Source organism: Kogia breviceps, chromosome 15, assembly GCF_026419965.1.
Source record: "Kogia breviceps isolate mKogBre1 chromosome 15, mKogBre1 haplotype 1, whole genome shotgun sequence".
In the NCBI taxonomy this organism is placed as follows: Eukaryota; Metazoa; Chordata; class Mammalia; order Artiodactyla; family Physeteridae; genus Kogia; species Kogia breviceps.
This window is the reverse complement of record NC_081324.1, coordinates 45,302,365-45,325,341: the sequence shown is the minus strand read 5'-3', so window position 1 is coordinate 45,325,341 and position 22,977 is coordinate 45,302,365.

The window sequence follows — 22,977 nt, the reverse complement described above, 5'->3', positions numbered from 1 at the left end:
TCAAATACTCTTAAGCAGGAAACCTTTATTGTATTACTACAGATAGTATTTAACAAATAACAACTGCATAATAGTGTGAATTTCCTTCTCTCCTTTCCATCCAAGATGGCATAAAATATTGACAAAAAAGCCCAGATGGAAGGTGAACTTTACTTAATTTATTCTCACTCACTGAAATTTCCCACAATTGGTTGTATTTTTCCCCCTTCCTACATGAGGCTCAGAGGACTGATCTTTTTATTGTGCTATTTCTTTCATTGATGGATAGCTTCTCAAATGTTAAATACATTTAAACAAAAATCAATTGTTCACATCAATCAGAGAGGAAACTTTTTCAAAACTCACACAGGGGGCTTCCCTGGTGGCGCAGTGGTTGAGAGTCCGCCTGCCGATGCAGGGGACACGGGTTCGTGCCCCAGGCCGGGAAGATCCCACATGCCGCGGAGCCGCTGGGCCCGTGAGCCATGGCCGCTGAGCCTGCGCGTCCGGAGCCTGTGCTCCTCAACGGGAGAGGCCACAACAGCGAGAGGCCCGCGTACCACCAAAAAAAAAAAAAACCACACACAGGGATTTTGGCTGAATGTCTCCAGTAATGTGACTTTAAAGCATTATACAGGTATAAACTAATGTGTACATCTGTCTTGCAAGCTGTTACCTAGAGATGAAAACACTGCTTGTCTTTTAAAACTGTAGAAAAATGTGGTAAAATTTGTTGACTTTTTGGTTATTAAAAATGTTTCCTAAATTTTCACAGTCAAGTGAAAGATTCAGTTACTTAATTCTAATCAATTAGCTCTTAGCTCAGCACATTATCTCAGGGACACATGTTTATGGGGCCACCACAATCCCCAGTATTGTTTGTGCTCAAACCAAAGTTGGGGGGATGCTAGGCCCAGAAGTAAGCATGTCACTTTTAGCTACAACCCCTTAGCCAGAACTAGTCAGTATACCTAATCACATGTAAGGGGGCCAGAAAGTGAAATACTACTGTATGGATAGGACAAGGCTATAAATATTCTATTAGCTGTGTTAATAACTACGTCAAGAAGCAATAAAAACTTGGAAAAATACAGTCTATGTTTAAATATAGGTCCACTTTTTAAAAATCCCAAACAGTAGAGCCAGATGAGTTTTGAAATTCACTTTTATCTTCCTTTGGACTTTGGCAAAGTTATATGGCACAAATAGCTGAAGGAGACATAGTAATTACAGCTGTTCCTCGACTTAGAATGCGGTAACATCCTGAAAATATTGTAAGTCGAAAGTGCATTTAGGGCTTCCCTGGTGACGCAGTGGTTGAGAGTCCGCCTGCCAATGCAGGCAACAGGGGTTCGTGTCCCAGTCCGGGAAGATCCCACATGCTGCAGAGCGGCTGGGTCCGTGAGCCCTGACTGCTAGGCCTGTGCATCCGGAGCCTGTGCTCCGCAACAGGAGAGGCCACAAGAGTGAGAGGGCTGCGTACCGCGAAAAAAAAAAAAAAAAAGTGCATTTAATACACTTAACCTACCAAATATCCCAGCTTAGCCTAGCCTTCATTAAACATGCTCAGAACACTTATATTAGCCAACAGCTGAGTAACATCAACTAACACAAAGCCTTTTTAAAATGATAAGTATTAAATATCTCATGTAATTTATTGAATACTGTACTCTAAGTGAAAAACAGAATGTTTATCTGGGTACAGAGTGATTGTATCAGTTGTTTACCCTGCTGATTGTGGGGCTGACTGGAAGCTGTGGCTGCCTAGCATCAATGAGAGAGCATCATAGGGCATATTGCTAGCACAGGAAAAGATCAAAATTCAAAATTTGAAGTATAATTTCTACTGAATGCATAAAATTTTGTACCATCGTAAATGGAAAAATTATAAGTCGAAGCATCATAAGTCAGGAACTGTCTGTACTTCCCTGAGTATAGCCTTCCCTGAGTATGGCTTTGTAATTAATTCATAGATGCATACTGCTGGATTGAAATTACCTGAGCAGGGAGGGTACTGATTGCCCCCAAAGTGTAGCTTAAATTAACTTTGACACCTAATATCGCATCACGTGAAATGCCTGAAGTGCATCACAAATATAACAATAATTATTTGCACACGTGGCCTATATTATTTGGGAATCAATCCATCAGAAGTTAGAGAAGCAGGACTCAAGACAGTTTAAGCAAAAAGGTTAATTTAATAAAATGATATTAATGTGGCTTGAGGAATTCAAGGATAGTAATGAGGTTGAGGCTCAGGAAAAACTAGAGCTAGGGAAACAAATATCATCAGAATTAACTGTCTTGTATTGTGGCTTGTCTTAGCAATTCTTTTTTTTTTTTTTTTTTTTTTTTTTAATGCACGCAGGCTTCATTTCCTTTTCTAGCCAGCATGATTTGATACACTTAAAAATAAAAAAAAAAAGTTTAAGCACACAAAAGCTTAGTTTCAAATCCAGTTTTTCTGAGTAAATGTCCTGAAGTAGATCCCTAAATCTAGGCCCTCAGGCCATGCTGTGAGGAAATGGGGTAAATTGGTGGTGTTATCCAGGTGGGTGATTCACCCAGGATGACTAATGACATCACCAAGGATAGCCAACTGGGACAGAGTCACAAAGTTACTTGAGTACACTCACTGCAGTGAGTTTATAGAAGGTTTGGATCCCAGAGTGGTGTAGTAAATACCATATTACTCTGTTGTGTACATTTTCTACTGCTCCTCTAGACTACTTGTGCTCAGATGTTACCGTTAATGGCCATTATCTATGAGTTCCCAACACATATTAAGTAGTAAAAATATATTTATTGAATACATAGTAAAAATTTAAATATCCCTGACAACATATTGCAAGTATTTTCAAATGCTAGAAATTTATGGAATCTGTTTATTTCCACCTGAGTAACTTTATTCAGCGTTTAATATAAAAAATAAAACTCCCTCTGTAGTAGATGCTATCACTTGCTAAATTGAAATTTATTTTCTCCTACTTTTTAAAAGAATCTCTGTTTTGTTCAATTGGCCACTCTTACACTACAGAGACCTTGTATATCATAGCAAGCTAAACTCACCCTCCAGTCCAGACAGTGTACACAATCGCACTTGTCTATAATTAAAGTAGAAACAGGCCAAGTTGAATCAGGACATAGAACAGGGTATTCCCAAGGTAAATGTTACTAATTAAAGGTAGGTACATGTCTTATATTGGCCTGATACAAATGAAAACAAAAAATCTTTCATCTTATTGCTACTGGAGAAGTCTCCTTTCTTTCACACTAGATATGAAAAAGAGCCAGTTGCCCTAGGTTCTGCTAATAGCCATCTTGCAAACATAAAAATGAGTCCGAGGCAGTGCTAGCATGATAAACAAGGTGAAACAGAATCACCAAGAGACAGAACCCAGATTTACCTAATCTGATACTTGTCCTTCTTTGGAACGTCCTGCTATATGTGATAATGTTTCAGTTTTTCTCCAAGTTTATTTGAAAAAGGCTTTTTGTTCTTCATAGCTGAAAGCAGGCAAAATAGTGCATCATCCCTAAATGTATTTTTGCCTTTGAGTCATTTAAAAAAGTAAAATGGCCCAGAATACCTCAGTGTCTGAAAATAATGCATATTAGACTCTACTCTTATTTATTCTGCTTAGCTTAATTCGTAGATGAATTGTTATTTGTTTTACCAACATCGGCTTTCAAAGTATGCTGTGTATTAATAGTGTAAAAAAATTAAGGACATATTTACTTTTTTTCAGTCATGAAAGTTTACCTATTCAACTTTTAAATAATCCCTTATACTTTCAATATAACCAATCAGAATTTGTTTAATTAATCTTAGACTCAGATTACCATATGCATTTCAAAATAATAGAGTTTGATGGAGCCTTATATCCAGATTTTTATTATGTCAGACATCTATTCTCCCTACATTTCACTTTAATTGTCCCCTCTTCTCTAGAAAAATAAGCATCTTTTAGGCTTTTTTTTCCATTTCCAACATGATGCTTACAGTGCATTTTATAACTTCTGTTTCTAAAAGATTTGACAGAGAAATAGACAATTTAGAGATTTTTTTTGTTTAATAAAAGTATGAAGTAGTTAATAATAAGAAAGAAAATTACAAATTTAATTCAGAATTGTCATTAAAATTAGCTTTATACCCTTCCATTTACTGGTAGGCTAGAAGTGGGAACCGAAAGTTGTTTAACACAGTCTGTTTTCCAAATCATCTTTAAATATGCAGCAATGAAAACCTTTATCTTAAAAGATGTCTTTACACCCTCATATTGGAAGCAAAAGTTAACCAATGGATATTTTAAAGATTAAACAAAGGAACACTATAGGGCAATTCTAAAGGCTGTACAACATTGCAGGGAAGAATGGAAAGCTTTAAAAAGAGTATTAACTGAGATGGCAGTAAGAACAAAAGCAGGCAGAGAGTAATGCCCAAGTTGGAGGATAGCCAAAATCCTGAGGTGTATGTGCCCATGAGGGCAGACCTTGAGTATCTCAGGTGAATCAAGCAACACTTGCCCTTCTTCAAGATATAGAACTTATATAATTATTGTAAAAGGGACTTAAAACTGTATTTTAAAACAGTGACTTAATTCAAGTATAAAAAAATAAAATAATTGCTATAATATTTTTTCCAAAGGAAGACTCATATGTAACAAGAAAATCATTTCTAAAAGTGTTTAAACAGTGTATGGGTAATATTAGCTAAATTTAAGCCTTCTAACATAACTGGATACGTTAGATAATCTGACGTGAACTTTTATGTTTTTTTCTTCTAGATTCATTGAGATATAATTGACATATAGCTCTGTGTATGTTTAAGGTGTACAGTATAGTGGTTTGACATACATCAGGAAATGATTACCACAATAAGTTTAATGAACATCCATCATCTCATTAGATACAAAATAAAAGGAAAAATTATATTTTCCTTGCGATGAGAACTCTTAGGACTTTGTTTTTTAATTAATTTTTATTGTAGTATAGTTGCTTTACAATGTTGTGTTAGTTTCTGCTGTACAGCAAAGTGAATCAGCTATACATATACATATACATATATGCCCTCTTTTTTGGATTTCCTTCCCATTTAGGTCACCACAGAGGACTGAGTAGAGTTCCCTGTGCTAAACAGTAGGTTCTCATTAGTTGTCTGTTTTATACATAGTAGTGTATATATGTCAATCCCAATCTCCCAATTCATAACCCTCCTCCCTCCTTGGTATCCATGTTTGTTCTCTACATCCATGTCTCTATTTCTGCTTTGCAAATAAGTTCATCTGTACCATTTTATAGATTCCACATATATGTGTTAATATACGATATTTGTTTTTCTCTTTCTGGCTTACTTCACTCTGTTTGAGTCTCTAGGTCCATCCATGTCTATGCAAATGACCCAATTTCCTTCCTTCTTATGGCTGAGTAATATTCCATTGTATATATGTACCACATCTTCTTTATCCATTTCTTTGTTGATAGACATTTAAGTTAGCTCCACGTCCTGACTATTGTGAATAGTGCTTCAATGAACACTGGGGTGCATGTACCTTTTTCAATTATGTTTTTCTCTGGTTATATGTCCAGGAGTGAGATTGCTGGGTCATATGGTAGTTCTATTTTTAGTCTTTTAAGGAACCTCCATACTGTCCTCCATAGAGGCTGTATCAATTTATAGTCCCACCAACAGTGTAGAGGGTTCCCTTTTCTCCACACCCCCTCCAGCATTTACTGTTTGTAGATTTTTTGATGATAGCCATTCTGGCCAGTGTGAGGTGAAACCTCATTGTAGTTTTGATTTGCAATTGTCCAATAATTAGTGATGTTGAGCATCTTTTCATGAGTTTGTTGGCCACCTGTATGCATTCTTTGGAGAAATGTCTATTTAGGTCTTCTGCCCAGTTTTTGATTGGGTTACTTATTTTTTTGATGTTGAGCTCCATGAGCTGTTTGTATATTTTGGAAACTAATCCTCTGTCAGTTGCTTCATCTGCAAATATTTTCTCCCATTCTGAGGGTTGTCTTTTTGTCTTATTTATGGTTTCCTTTGCTGTGCAAAAGCTTTTAAGTTTCATTAGGTCCCATTACTTTATTTTTGTTTTTATTTCCATTTCTCTAGGAGGTGGGTCAAAAAGGATCTTGCTGTGATTTATGTCATAGAGTGTTCTGCCTATGTTTTCTTCTAAGAGTTTTAGAGTGTCTGGCCTTACATTTAGGTCTTTAATCCATTTTGAGTTTATTTTTGTGTACGGTGTTAGGGAGTGTTCTAATCTCATTGTTTTACATGTAGCTGTCCAGTTTTCCCAGCACCAGTTATTGAAGAAAATGTCTTTTCTCCATTGTATATTCTTGCCTCCTTTGTCATAGATTAGGTGACCATAGGTGCATGGGCTTATCTCTGGGCTTTCTACTCTGTTCCATTGATCCATGTTTCTGTTTTTGTTCCAGTACCATACTGTCTTTATTACTGTAGCTTTGTAGTATAATCTGAAGTCTGGGAACCTGAATCCTCCAGCTCCATTTTGATTTCTCAAGATTGCTTTGGCTATTCGAGGTCATTTGTGTTTCCATACAGAGTGTGAAATTGTTTATTCTACTTCTGTGAAAAATGCCATTGGTAATTTGATAGGGATTGCATTGAATCTGTAGATTGCTTTGAGTAGTATAGTCATTTTCACAATATTGATTCTTCCAATCCAAGAACATCATATATCTCTCCATCTGTTTGTGTTGTCTTTGATTTCTTTCATCAGTAGCTTACAGTTTTCTCAGTACAGGTCCTTTGCCCCCTTAAATAGGTTTATTCTTAGATATTTTATTGTTTTTGTTGCAATGGTAAATGGGATTGTTTCCTTAATTTCTCTTTCTGATCTTTCATTGTTAGTGTACAGGAATGCAAGAAACTTCTATTAATTTTGTATCCTGCGACTTTACTAAATTCATTGATCAGCTCTAGTAGTTTTCTGGTGACATGTTTAGGAATTTCTGTGTATAGTATCATGTCATCTGCAAACAGTGACTATTTTACTTCTTCTTTTCTGATCTGGATTCCCTTTATTTCTTTTTTTTTCTTTGACTGCTGTGGCTAAAACTTACAAAACTATGTTGAATTATAATGATGATAGTGGACATCCTTGCCTTGTTCCTCATCTTAGAGGAAATGCTTTCAGTTTTTCACCATTGACAATGATGTTTGCTGCTGGGTTTGTCATATATGGCTTTTATTATGTTGAGGTAATTTCCCTGTTTGTGCACTTTCTGGAGATTTTTTCTTATAAATGGGTGTTGAATTTGGTCAAAAGCTTTTTCTGTATTTACTGAGATGATCATATCATTTTTACTCTTCAATTTGTTTATTTGGTGTATCACATTGATTGATTTGTGTATATTGAAAAATGTTGCATCACTGAGTTAAACCCCAGTTTTCATGATGTATGATTCCTTAATGTGTTGGTGGATTCTGTTTGCTAGTGTTTTGCTGAGGATTTTTGCATCTATGTTCATCAGTGATATTGGTCTATAATTTTCTTATTTTGTTATATCTTTGTCTGGTTTTGGTATCAGGGTGATGGTGACCTCTTGCATGTGCTTGAGAATGTTCTTCTCTCTGCAATTTTTGGAAGAGTTTGAGAAAGATATGTGTAAGCTCTTCTCTAAATGTCTGATAGAATTCACCTGTGATGCTATCTAGTCATGGAGTTTTGCTTGTTGGAAGATTTTAAATCACAGTTTCAATTTCATTACTTGTGATTGGTCTGTTCATAATTTCTGTTTCTTCCTGGTTCAGTTTTGGAAGCTTGTGCCTTTCTAGATATGTGTCCATTTCTTCCAGGTTGTCCATTTTATTAGCATATAGTTGCTTGCCGTAGTCTCTTATGATCCTTTGTATTTCTGCAGTGTCAGTTGGAACTTCTCATTTTTCCTTTCTAATTTTATTGATTTGAGTCCTCTTCCTTTTTTCCTTCATGAGTCTGGCTAAAAGCTTATCAGTTTTGTTAATCTTCTCAAAGAACCAGCTTTTAGTTTCATTGATCTTTGCTATTGTTTTCTTCATTTCGATATCACTTATTTCTGCTCTGATCTTTATGATTTCTTTCCTTCTACTAACTTGGGTTTTGTTTGTTCTTCTTTCTCTAGTTGCTTTAGGTGTAAGGCTAGGTTATTTATTTGAGATTTTTCTTGTTTCTTGAGGTAGGATTGTATTAGTATAAACTTTCCTCTTAGAACTGCTTTTGCTCCACCCCATAGGTTTTGGGTCATTGTGTTTTCATTGTCATTTGTTTCTACGTATTTTTTTGAGTCCCTCTTTGACTTCTTCAGTGATCCATTGGTTATTTAATAGCTTATTGTTAGCCTCCATGTGTTTGCGTTTTTTCCATTTTTTTCCCTGTAGTTGATTTTAATCTCACAGTGTTATGCTTGGAAAAGATACTTGATACAATTTCAATTTTCTTAAACTTACCAAGGCTTGATTTGTGACCCAAGATGTGATCTATCCTGGAGAATATTCTGTGTGCACTTGAGAAGAGAGTATATTCTGCTGCTTTCAGATGGAATGTTTTATAAATATCAATTAAGTCTGTCTTTTCTAATCTGTCATTTAGGGCTTGTGTTTACTTATTATTTTTCTGTCTGGATGATCTGTCCATTGGAGGACTTACTTTCTTAACAACTTTCACATGTAACATACAGCAGTTTTAATTATATTAATCATACTGTACATTATATACCTCATACCTGTCTTATAACTGGAAGTTTGTACCTTTTGATCACCTTTGTGACCATACAAAGATATTACATTATTATTGACTATGTTCCCCATGCTATACATTTGATCTTTGTGACTCATTTATTTTAAAACTGGAAGTTTATACCCCTAATTTCCCTAACCTGTTTCATTCATCCTCCCATACCATCTGGCAACCACCAGTTTGTTCTCTGTATGTAAACTCTGTTTCTGTTTTGTTATGTTTGTATATTTGTTTTGCTTTTTAGATTCCATATATAAGTGAAATCAGATTTGTTTTTCTCTGTCTGACTTATTTCACTTAGCATAATACGCATTGGGTCCATCCGTGTAATCTCAAATGGCAAGATTTCATTCTTTTTATGGCTGAATAATATTCCATTGTGTGTGTATATATATATATATATATATATATATATATATATATATATATATATATATATATATATATATACATCTTCTTTATCCATTCATCTATTCATAGGCACTTAGGTTGCTTCCATATCTTGACTATTGTGAATAAAGCTGCAATGAACATAGGAGTGCATATATATTTTCAAATTAGTGTTTTTGTTTCCTTTGGAAAAGATATTTTTATGTTTCAAATTAACTGAAACAAAATCATATCATTATATGTAAATTTTAGATAATCACTTTAACTCTTTACTCTCATATTAAGATATGACCTAAATGCTTATACTTCATTTATTTTCCACTGAAATACTACTTTTAAATATTATTTAAATAGTTACTATTATATGTTGTTTTGTACCATGGTGCATTTTCCAGACAAAGTACTTATACTTTCATAGTAAAGATAACCCCACACTCTATATTTATTGTGCAATACATTCTCAATACTTAACTAGGTGGTGGGAGAAAAAATAAAATGGGTACCAATGAAATTGCACTGGTTTCATCACTCCTTTGAAACAATGGACTTTTTACCTTACCACTTAACAAATAAGTTGACCGCAGGTTTATCAGACAAGAATTTTGCTCCCAAGTTATTTTTTCTACTCATATATCCATCAAAATCCAGTTGTATTAAGTTGTCTGGAAATATATGCTGAGTTGCTCCTTTAGGACAAGAGTTAGGTATTCAGAAGAGAAAACAATATAATAGAGTGCATATATGCTTGCCAAATATAGACAAGTAGTAATGTAAAATCTGATACATTATCAGTTTTATCATCTTTCGGATCCTTGTGATATGGCTTATAAAAAAATGCTGAGCTTTTCTCTCTTAGTTCCAACTATTTAGCAACCTGGTTCTATTATCAAGAGAAAAATTAATTTATGAAAAACAAATAAGCTTGGGGTAAGTATAATTAATTTTATCCCATTAAGCTAAGATTTATTTTGATCCTAATTAAGGTATAGTCACTAGCTGAACTCCTCACTTCTTGAAACTTTTCGATATCCAGAATCAAGAACTTTGAGTTTCCCTTCTTTGATAAGAAAAGGCTTTATACGGCCTTACCCTATTGTATTTGCTCTGCATCATTATATTTAATTTCTCTTTCTACTATCCCTTTTAAATTTTTAAAGATCCTCCATTACTTTATATTACTCAGCACTTCACTGTTAGATTATTCTTTTTAGTGAAAAATCTATATTTAACCCACTTTCTCTTTGTTTTCCTGTGATTTGTTTGACTTTTGTGTATTGAAATATATTTGACATAATGTATAATTTTAGGTGTACAACATGTTGACTTGCTACATTTATATATTCTAATATAATTGGCATTTCTATCGCATCACATAATTGTCATTTATTTTTGTGGTTAGAATAACTATGATCTAGTCTCTGTTTTCTCTTGAAATTTTGGCATATTTGACTGAAAATCTTAGTTGAAATGCACATAGGAGTTAATGGAAGCTGAAGTTTTTGCTTATTAGTTTGGTGGCAACTATGCTGAAATAGCTGCACATGGACTTGTGTGTATTTTACTGATGCCTTTCAAATACTTATCATAGTTCTTGGCACATAATAAACACTCAATAAATATTCACTGATCAAATGATGGCATGAAAAAAATGAATGAGTGAATGAAAATTCATAAACATGTAAAGTGTCTGGATATTTGCAAGGTGTGATTAGTGATTTTTTCTTTTCTACAGTTCTATCTGGCAGTACATATTTTGTGTATTTTACTGCAGCATAATAGTGGCAACTTTGAGTAAAGGTCACATTGAAACTACCACCGACGACATTTTATCTCACAAAAAGAAAAATAGAAAGGATTTCATTATAAAAGTAATCTCTATAGGTTAAAATTTGTTGCATGAATCTTAAAATTATGTCACAATGACATTTAGCACATGGATATAGTAGTCGGAATTATGAAGGGATTTATTTTCTAAATTGAAAAATACTGTTTTCCTGGCTATGTGTCTACACTGCATGTATTCCTGGATCTATATTAAACAGGCAAGTTGGCTTCTCATTTAAATGACTTTTAAACAATTTTTTAGATTTTATTTTATTTCTATTGAAGTATAGTTGATTCACAATGTTTCAGGTGTACAGAAAAGTGATTCAGTTATACATGCATATATATATAAATATATATGTGTATATATAAACATATATATATATTCTTTTTCAGGTTCTTTTCCATTATAGGTTACTACAAGGTACTGAATATAGTTCACTGTGCTATACGATAGGTCTTTGTTGTTTTAAATGACTCTTTTATTAAGAATGCATGCCATGCCCACGGCCCACTTCTCACATATTCTTTATGACTACATCATCATGCACATCATCACGTAGGTTGCTACCTGAACCTTCTCTGCTGGCCACATCTAACTAAATAGCATTAGCTATGTGACTAAAAGTTAGCCAGTCTATAGGTTAACCATCAACTTATATATTGGTATGGCACAATAGCTCTCTCCAACATAAGTTCCCTATGATAGTGACTAAGCAACTAATCCCATGATTTCTTCATCATGATAGACTAAATCATTTTATGAAAGCTAATCACCCCAGCATCTCAGGGGTATAAAATAAGAACAAAGAATTTCTTGCTAATGGTCCCTATACATTGTGGTTGACTACAGATTTCCTCCATGTCTTATTCAGTTAGGGAGACAGATTGATAGAGAAGCTTCTATTTGCACATTGGCCAGTCCCTTGGCAGAAAAAAAAAAATACATATTGAGTAACCTCATTACTTAAAGCTGCATTGATTTGAATTTGTGGTGTGGAGAATTCCTAATGTGAGTAAGGCAGCTGGTGTCTTGCTGGAGCCAAGAAACTCGGTGGTGGTATTATCCCCATTTTATGAATGAGGAGCCTGAAGCTCAGACAGACGATATGGCTTACAGGGACTTGGTGCTCTGGCTGCATGTCAGGCCTGTGCCTCCAAGGTAGGAGAGCCAAGTTCAAGACATTGCTCCACCAGCAGCCTCCTGGGCCCACATAATATCAAATGGCAAAAGCTCTCCCAGAAATCTCCATTTCAATGCTAAGACCCAGCTCCACTCAACGACCACAAGCTACAGTACTGGACACTCTACAGCAAACAGCTAGGAAAACAGGAACACAACCCCACCCATTAGCAGAGAGGCTGACTAAAATCATAATAAGTTCACAGACACCCCCAAAACACCACTGGACGTGGTCCTGCGCATCAGAAAGACAAGATCCAGCCTCATCCAGCAGAACACAGGCACCAGTCCCCTCCACCAGGAAGCCTATACAACCCACTGAACCAACCTCACCCACTGGGGGAAGACAACAAAAACAACGGGAACTACAAACCTGCAGCCTGGGGAAAGGAGACCCCAAACACAGTAAGTTAAGTAAAACAAGAAGACAGGGACATAAACAGCAGATGAAGGAGCAATGTAAAAACCCACCAGACCAAACAAATGAAGAGGAAATAGGCAGTCTACCTGAAAAAGAATTCAGAGTAATTATAGTGAAGATGATACAAAATCTTGGAAATAGAATGGAAAAAAGACAAGAAATGTTTAACAAGCACCTAGAATAACTAAGGAGCAAACAAACAATGATAAACAGCACACAATAAGTGAAATTAAAAACTCTTTAGAAGTAATTGATAGCAGAATAACTGAGGCCGAAGAACAGATAAGTGCCTGGAAGATAAAATAGTGGAAGTAATTACCACAGAGCAGAATAAAGAAAAAAACAATGAAAAGAATTGAGGACAGTCTCAGAGACCTCTGGGACATCATTAAATGAACCTACATTCGAATTATAGGGTCCCAGAAGAAGAAGAGGAAAATAAATGGACTGAGAAAATATTTGAAGAGATTATAGTTGAAAACTCCCCTAACATGGGAAAGGAAATAGTCAATCAAGTCCAGGAAGCACAGAGAGTCCCAATACAGGATAAATCCAAGGAGAAACATCTAAAGACACATATTAATCAAACTATCAAAAGTTAAATACAAAGAAAGAATATTAAAAGCAGCAAGGGAAAAACAACAAATAACATACAAGGGAATCCCCATAAGGTTAACAGCTGATTTTTCAGCAGAAACTCTGCAAGCCAGAAGGGAGTGGCAGGACATATTTAAAATGATGAAAGGGGAAAACCTACAACCAAGATTACTCTACCCAGCAAGGGTCTCATTCAGATTCGATGGAGAAATTGAAACCTTTACAGACAAGCAAAGGCTAAAATAATTCAGCACCAGGAAACCAGCTTTGAAACAAATGCTAAAGGAACTTCTCTAGGCAGGAAACCCAAGAGAAGGATAAGACCTACAATAACAAACCCAAAACAATTAAGAAAATGGTAATAAGAACATACATATAGATAACAACCTTAAATGTAAATGGATTAAATGCTCAAGCCAAAGGACATAGGCTGGCTGAATGGATACAAAAACAAGACCCATATATCTCCTGTCTACAAGAGACCCACTTCACAGCTAGGGACACATACAGACTGAAGTTAGGGGATGGAAAAAGATATTTCATGCAAATGGAAATCAAAGAAAGCTGCAGTAACAATTCTCATATCAGACAATATAGACTTTAAAATCAACACTATTACAAAAGATAACAAAAGACACTACATAATGATCAAGGGATCAATCCAAGAAGAAGATGTAACAATTGTAAATATTTGCACCCAACATAGGAGCACCTCAATACATAAGGTAAATACTAACAGCCATAAAAGGGGAAATCAACAGTAACACAGTCATAGTAGGAGACTTTAACACTCCACTTTCACCAAAGGACAGATCATCCAAAATGAAAATAGGAAACATAAGCTTTAAATGACACATTAAACAAGATGGACTTAATTGATATTTATAGGACATTTCATCCAAAATAACAGAATACACTTTCTTCTCAAGTTCTCATGGAACATTCTCCAGGATAGATCATACCTTGGGTCACAAATTGAGCCTGGTAAATTTAAGAAAATTGAAATCATATCAACTATCTCTTCCAACCACAACGCTATGAAGCTTGATATTAAGTACAGAAAAAAAATCTGTAAAAACTACAAACACATGGAGGCAAAACAATAGACTACTATATAACCAAGAGATCACTGAAGAAATCAAAGAGGAAATGAAAAAGTACCGGGAAATAAAATACCAATGAAAACACGATGACCCAAAACTTATGGGATGCAGGAAAAGCATTTCTAAGACGGAAGTTATAGGAATACAATCCAGCCTTGAGAAACAAGAAACATCTCAAAAAAAACAAACTAACATGACACCTAAAGCAAATTAGAGAAAGAACAACAAAAAAACCCCAAAGTTAGCCAAAGGAAAGAAATCATAAGGATCAGAAATAAATGAAGGAAATGATAACAAAGATCAATAAAACTAAATGCTAGTTCTTTGAGAAGATAAACCAAATTGATAAACCATTAGCCAGACTCATGAAGAAAAAATGGGAGAAGACTCAAATCAATAGAATTAGAAATGAAAAAGGAGAAGTAACAAGTGACACTGCAGAAATACAAATGATCATGCGAGATTACTACAAGCAACTCTATGCCAATAAAATGGACAACCTGGAAGAAATGGAAAAATTCTTAGAAAAGCACAACCTTCCAAGACTGAACCCAGAAGAGATAGAAAATATAAACAGACCAATCACAAGCACTGAAAATGAAACTGTGATTAGAAATCTTCCAACAAGCAAAACCCCAGGACCAGATGGCTTCACAGCTGAATTCTATCAAACATTTAGAGAAGGACTAACACCTATCCTTCTCAAACTCTTCCAAAATATAGCAGAGGGAGGAGCACTCCCAAACTCATTCTATGAGGCCACCATCACCCTGATACCAAAAAGAGGCAACGGTGTCATAAAAAAAGAACACTACAGGCCAAATCACTGATGAACATAGATGCAAAAATATTCAACAAAATACTAACAAACAGAATCCAACCACACATTTAAAGGATCATACACATGATCAAGTGGGGTTTATCCCAATAATGCAAGGATTCTTCAATATATGCAAATCAATCAATGTAATATGCCATATTAACAAATTGAAGAATAAAAACAATATGATCATCTCAATAGATGCAGAAAAAGCTTTTGACAAAATTCATACCCATTTTTGATAAAAACCCTCTAGAAAGTAGGCATAGAGGGAACTTACCTCAACATAATGAAGGCCATATATGAGAAACCCACAGCCAACATCATCCTCAATGGTGAAAAACTGAAACCATTTCCACTAAGATCAGGAACAAAAAACAAGGTTGCTCACTCTCACAAATATTATTCAACATAGTTTTGTAAGTTTTAGCCACAGCAATCAGAGCAAAAAAAGAAAGAAAATGAATCCAGATCAGAAAAGAAGAAGTAAAACTGTCACTGTTTGCAGATGACATGATACTATACATAGAGAATCCTAAAGATGCTACCAGAGAACTACTAGAGCTAATCAATTGAATTTGGTAAAGTAGCAGGATTCAAAATAAATGCACAGAAATCTCTTGCATTCCTATACACTAATGATGAAAAATCTGAAAGAGAAATTAAGGAAACACTCCCATTTACCATTGCAACAAAAAGAATAAAATACCTTGGAATAAACCTACCTAAGGAGACAAAATCCTGTATGCAGAAAAGTATAAGACACTGATGAAAGAAATTAAAGATGATACAAATAGATGGAGAGATATACCATGTTCTTGGATTGGAAGAATCAACATTGTAAAAATGACTATATTACCCAAAGCAATCTACAGATTCAATGCAATCCCTTTCAAACTAGCAATGGCATTTTTCACAGAACTAGAACAAAAAAATTCACAATTTGTAGGGAAACACAAAAGGCCCCAAAGCCAAAGCAATATTGCAAAAGAACAATGGAGCTGGAGGAATCAGTCTCCTTGACTTCAGACTATAATACAAAGCTAAGATAATAAAGTCAGTATGGTACTGGCACAAAAACAGAAATATAGATCAATGGAACAGAATAGAAAGCCCAGAGATAAGCCCATGTACGTATAGTCACCAAATGTATGACAAAGGAGGCAAGAATATACAATGGAGAAAAGACAGCCTGTTCAATAAGTGGTGCTGGGAAAGCTAGACAGCTACATGTAAAAGGATGAAATTAGAACACTCCCTAACACCATACACAAAAATAGACTCCAAATGGATTAAAGACCTAAATATAAGACCAGACACTCTAAAACTCTTAGAGGAAAACGTAGGTAGAACACTCTATGACATAAATCACAGCAAGATCGTTTTTGACCCACCTCCTAGAGAAATTGAAATAAAAGCAAAAATAAACAAATGGGACCTAATGAAACTTAAAAGCTTTTGCACAGCAAAGGAAACCATAAATAAGACTAAAAGACAACCCTCAGAATGGGAGAAAATATTTGCAAACGGAGCAACTGACAAAGGAGTAATCTCCAAAATGTACAAATAGCTCATGCGGCTCAATATCAAAAAAACAAACAACCCAATCCAAAAACGGGCAGAAGACCTAAATAGACATTTCTCCAAAGAAGATATACAGATTGCCAACAAACACATGAAAGGATGCTCAACATCACTAATCATTAGAGAAAAGCAAATCAAAACTACAGTGAGGTATCACCTCACACCAGTCAGAATGGCCATCATCAAAAAATCTAGAAACAATAAATGCTGGAGAGGGTGTGGAGAAAAGGGAAGCCTCTTACACTGTTGGTGGGAATGTAAACTGATACAGCCACTATGGAGGACAGTATGGAGGTTCCTTAAAAAACTAAAAATAGAACTACCATATGACCCAGCAATCCCACTACTGGGCATGTGCCCTGAGAAAACCATAATTCAAAAATAGTCATGTACCACAATGTTCACTGCAGCTCTATTTTTTTTTTTTTTTTTTTTTTTTTTTTGCGGTACGCGGGCCACTCACCGCTGCGGCCTCTCCCATTGCGGAGCACAGGCTCCGGACGCGCGGGCCCAGCAGCCATGGCCCACGGGCCCAGCTGCTCCACGGCACGTGGGATCCTCCCGGACCAGGGCACGAACCCGCGTCCCCTGCATCGGCAGGCGGGCTCCCAACCACTGAGCCACCAGGGAAGCCCTGCAGCTCTATTTACAATAGCCAGGACATGGAGGCAACCTAAGTGCCCAATGACAGATGAATGGATAAAGAAGATGTGGCACATATACGTAATGGACTTTTACTCAGCTATAAATGAAATTGAGTTATTTGTAGTGAGGTGGATGGACCTAGAGACTCATACAGAATGAAGTAAGTCAGAAAGAGAAAAACAAATACTGTATGCTAACACATATATAATCTAAAAAAAAAAAAAAAAAAAAGGTTCTGAAGAACCTAGGGGCAGGACAGGAATAAAGATGCAGACATAGGGAATAGACTTGAGGACACGGGGAGGGGGAAGCATAAGCTGGGACGAAGTGAGAGAGTGCCATGTACATATGTACACTACCAAATGTAAAGTAGATAGCCTGTGGGAAGCAGCCACATAGCACAGGGAGATCAGCTCCATGCTCTGTTTCCACCTAGAGGGGTGGGATAGGGATGGTGGAAGGGAGACCAAAAGGGAGGAGTTATGGGGTTCTATGTATATGTATAGCTGATTTACTTTGTTATGAAGCAGAAACCAATACACCATTGTAAAGCAATTATACTCCAATAAAGATGTTAAAAAAATAAAATGTGATGATTTATGCATATATATACATGCACACCTGTATTTGAGAGAGAGAAAGAATATAGATATATCTTGGAAGGGATGGGGGCACTGACTCAATAGAGCTATTTTTATTTGATATTTAGATCAGTTTTTTAGCTTTCTTATAAGGATTATTTCAACTGAATAATTGCTGCTCTAGAGATTATGAATAACTTGTTTTTATGTTTCGCCATGTAACCCAGTCAGTAATCCTGGAGCCCATGAACACTTCATGATTAAAATTAAAATGATAGAAGCATATTTTTATTATTAAAAAACGTATTCATTAAAGAGAATATCCAATGCACCTATAATCAAAAATCAGTGATATACTGCGTATAAGTCCCTTCATGTGGGGTTAGGACACTGGCTTTTAAAACCAAAAATTATTACACTGCATTTTATTGTAATTCATCAGAGCTTGGAGACTTGAATTCATTTTAAAATGCTAGGTGCTATCTTGCTGAAAAGAGTGCTTAATTGAATTACTCAACTTCCAAAAATAGTGGAAATATTTTATTGAATTTTACTGGAGTTTGAAATTCTCATCTTGATGACTCCTTGTAGAAACCACATCTTATTATTTTTATATGCATCATTCTTCCAACAACAGACTACGCCAAGCACTCTTCCTCTCTTCCTGTTGCCTGTCAAATAGTTTCCCAGTTGTTTTGATAAATTTAATTCCAGAAGTTGCAGATTAATGTCTGCAGAAGTTTCTAAGTGAACAATTACCAAATTTACATGAAGGATTCTGTGGGAGTAGCAAAAACATGTTGAGTAAAACAAGTTACTAAAATGTTATTCACTATTATGTCAAAATCCTGTGCTCAACTCAGTCTTAGATCTGTTTTCTCCAAGATGTATGTGTAAGAAGCACATGTACATTTATCTGCTTTCCGTGTCTGTGCTGACAAAGATTTGGAATTCAAAACCAACAATTGGAATCAGGGCTCTGATTTATAACTATAAATGACTCCTGATGCTTTTGGCATTGAAATTGTTACCTAGAACTTTGTCACTTAAAAGGTATTTTATGTAGACTAATTCTAAGAATAGAAACAATTCGATCATTTCTGTGACAGAGTTGACTCTAAAACACAAGATGTTATTTCTCTGAACTCAACTCTAAGAATGGAATGTATGAGAGCAGAAGGGACAGACTATGTGATTCTATGTGCCACCTGAATGTCTCTGAAACTGGGAATGGTGCAATTAAAAGAGATCCCTCAGGCTTCTGCTCATTTGGATTAAATGTCCTTTGGGTCTCTGACTTTAGTCATCTTATTGGACAATTCAGATCACAAATTATTTTTATCTCAACTGAAAATATAGTCACTATAAAAAGACCCACTCCTCTGAGTTTAATTTGATACTTTATTTCAAAACAACAAAATAAATACAACTTCAAAAGACAATGACTAAAGATGACAAATATTTTCTACATTGTCACATATAATCACCTAGTTTCTCACACTGATTTTTATTTTCCTGTGGACTGTGCCAACAAATGTTAACGTGGTATAAATGAGCAGGTCAATTTTCTCACACCTATGTTGACAAGTGTTAAAGAATTCAGCTTATGAGGGATATGCTATCTGACCATTACCTGTCTTCCTCTTTCATATCAAGTTATTTTGTTGTCCATCCAGTGTTTGGTGTCCTATCATAAGGTAGCATATGGCATATAATGCAAAAGCCAGAAATATTATTTTATCCACACCAGCTCTGAAACAACACTTTCTGTCCTCCTTTTGAATGACTAGTGGACCAATGAACCTCTTCTGCTCAGTAGCAGAGGGGAAGGAGGCAGGAGGCATCTGTTCTCCAGGTGTAGCGTTCTTGTCTATTTTGATTTATCAGAAGAAATTATTTTTTTGTTGCATTAGTACTTTATTTTTACTTGCAGGAATCTTTCTAGAAATGAGGCATAATTAAAGCTGTTAAAATATAACCATTACAGCGTACATCACATCTTAATTCACAGCATATTTTAAAGTTGATTTTAGCAAATTGAATGTGTTACATAGCTGAGTGACCCTCATCAAGTGGCATCACAAGGTGATCATTCCATGGAATTGTTTTCTGTGGTAACTGGGACAGGATTTGAACTGCATTTTCATGAAAGATCTTAAGAAAATAAAATCATCAGTATTCAAAAATGCATATTCCAATGTCACAGCACTCTTATTATTCCTGTGTATATTAATTCAAGGCAGTTTGGAAACCACCTGGCTGTGAGACAACATAGATACCATTCCAGGTTGGCATAGTACACTACACACTGCAGAATGTGAAGAAATAATGCAATAATTTTTTTCCTGTGGACTTCAGTGTTTATGGAATACCATTGTTTATCACAAGATGCATAGGTGTTTCTGTACTGTTGTGTTGAACTTAGAATATTACAAACAGTACTATCTTTGGATCTATGAATACATTATATTTTAAATAAAATCCATTATGAGCTATTTTGGATGCATACAGTAAAATTTACTAGGCAAAATGTGAGCAGTTTTAGCTTTTGTAACATATGTGTTTGCTCTCTGGAAAGAGAACCAAATTTGAGTGTCATCAGTAATCTTGGCAATGTTGGTTTTTATCACTTTTGTTTACTTTAGCTACTTTAATGCATTTTCAAATCATGCTAGAGAAGTCTTTTAATTGCTTTTCTATTAAGTGTTACTAAATCTATACATTTCTTTAATTTAAAATTTGTAATTTGTGACATAATATCTAGCCATTTCTTTCTCTTTCCTCCCCTATGAAATATTTATGTAAACTTAACTCCTTTCTTTTAGAAAACAGAATTTACTCAGATTGTACAATTCTGTGGGCACAAATAGAAACAGTAAATCAATTAATAATACATATTATATTGTCTTGTCTCATTTAAGTGCATATTAAATGATGTCATTTGATCCCCTGTAAATTCTCTCCTTCAGAGAGGTGCTTTTCAGAGTCATCAGAAGGGAGTCTTACAAGTGTCTTAAGATTGCTGCAGGTCCACAGGGCACCTTGGCCTCCACTGCTCCCACATCTCTGATGTACTGGGCGCAAAGTACAAACGTGTATAAAGGATTCTGGCCAAGGGGGAAGGCTTCCCTCTCTCATTCTGTGTTTTGTGTTACTGTACCTTAAAGGAGAACTTTAGCAGGGCTAATTTTGCTTTTATATACATTATAACTATTTTTCCTTTTACAGTTATTTTCCCCAAAGAAGACCTTTGGTCAGTTTTGTTTTTTTTTTAATTCATTTTATTTTACACTCACTATGCTACATATAAGACTAAGCCAACGTTCCAAAAGAATCTGAAAGACATGTTGTCTGTTTAACAGAAAAGCCTATTTACTGGTCTGGGTCACCATGCCTCCCTCTGAAAAGTGAAATATGCCAAGAAGTCCCTCAGGCCATGTGTAAACAGCTTATTTGGTGGGCAGTAGAAAAAGTGTTTCTCATTAACTTCATACACATGTCCATACATATCGAAACTGCTACAAGTGATGTCATATACAGATCAGCACTTTCTCAAACTATTACTTAATTGTGTAGTTTTTAATGTATCTTTCTAATTTATATTTTGATATACAAATTTTATTTTTATACATTTGCATATATCTTTTGTGACTAATGACCACATCCACTATTTCCTCAATCTCTCTCTATATACTAGGATATATATTATATCTTATGTTCTAGATTTTAAAATATATATAACTGTTTGATCTATTTGAAATTGATTGAGTTTATTGAGAGAAAAAAAGAGTTACTCTTTTATATAACTACTGTATGTATTAAATTAGTTATACATCCATATATATATTTTGGTATTGACATATCCTAATTCTGTCAATACTTACCAATATTTAAATGACATGCTTGTTTTAGTTTATTATTTTTGTTTAAATTCTTTGATTTTTTTTTTGCTTCTTTAAACTTTGCTTCTTTAGAATTGTGCTAAAACATATATTTTCTTAATAATCATAACAATTTATAAGACAATTATTAATATCCCTGTTTTACAATGGAAACAACTGAAGCCTAGAAAGATTACATTACTAAGTTGCAGTCATAGATTTATAATTTCAGACCCAAGTTGCTAGCCATTATTTTATGCTACATCCTTTTGTTAAATCTTTGTTAAAAGTTATTGCATACTATAAAATTTTGCTAATTTTTATTTTTTCTGTATAAAAAAGAATAATAATAAAAATCTTCTGGAACTTGTAAGCAAATATAACACTTATAGGACTTTAGCAAGTTTGCAGGATAGAGGTTTCTATTACAAAAGTTAATTGCTCTCCTATATACCAACAATAATCAAATAAAATTCAAAATAAAAAATATAATTTGTAATAGCACCCAGAAAATGAAATGATTAGGTATAAATCTAAATATCTATATGCAGAAAACTACAAACTCATGAGAGTAATTAAGATCTAAATAAATGTAAAAATAGTCTATGTTTGTGGATTGGAAGATCTAATATTTTTAAGATGTCAGTTCTTCACAACTTGATCTGTCGAATTAATACAACCCCAACAAAATCTCTGCAAGCTATTTTGTAGATATGAACTAAATGATTTCATAGTTCATGTAGAGAGACAGAATACTCAGAGTAGCTATCAAAGCATTGAAAAAAAACCCCAGAAAATTGGAGGACTGACATTATTTGACTTCAAGACAAGCATAAATCTACAGTGATCAATACAATGTGGTACTAGAAAAAGAATAGATACATAGATCAATGGAACACAAGAAATAGACCTACCCAGTATATATCCAACTGATCTTTGACAAAGGGTAAAAGCAATTCAACAGAGGAAGGATAGTCTTTTGAACAAATGGTGCTGGACAAATTGGACAACAGTATGCAAAAAAACTAAATTTATATACATAACTCATATAGTTTTAGAAAAATCAGCAAAATGGGCCATAGAGATAAATATAAAACCTACAGAAGAAAAAATAGGAGAAAATTAATCTATGTAACCTTGAATTTGATAATTAGTTTTCAAATACAATATAATTCTGAATGCATGATACAATAATGAAGGCATGATTCATAAAAGA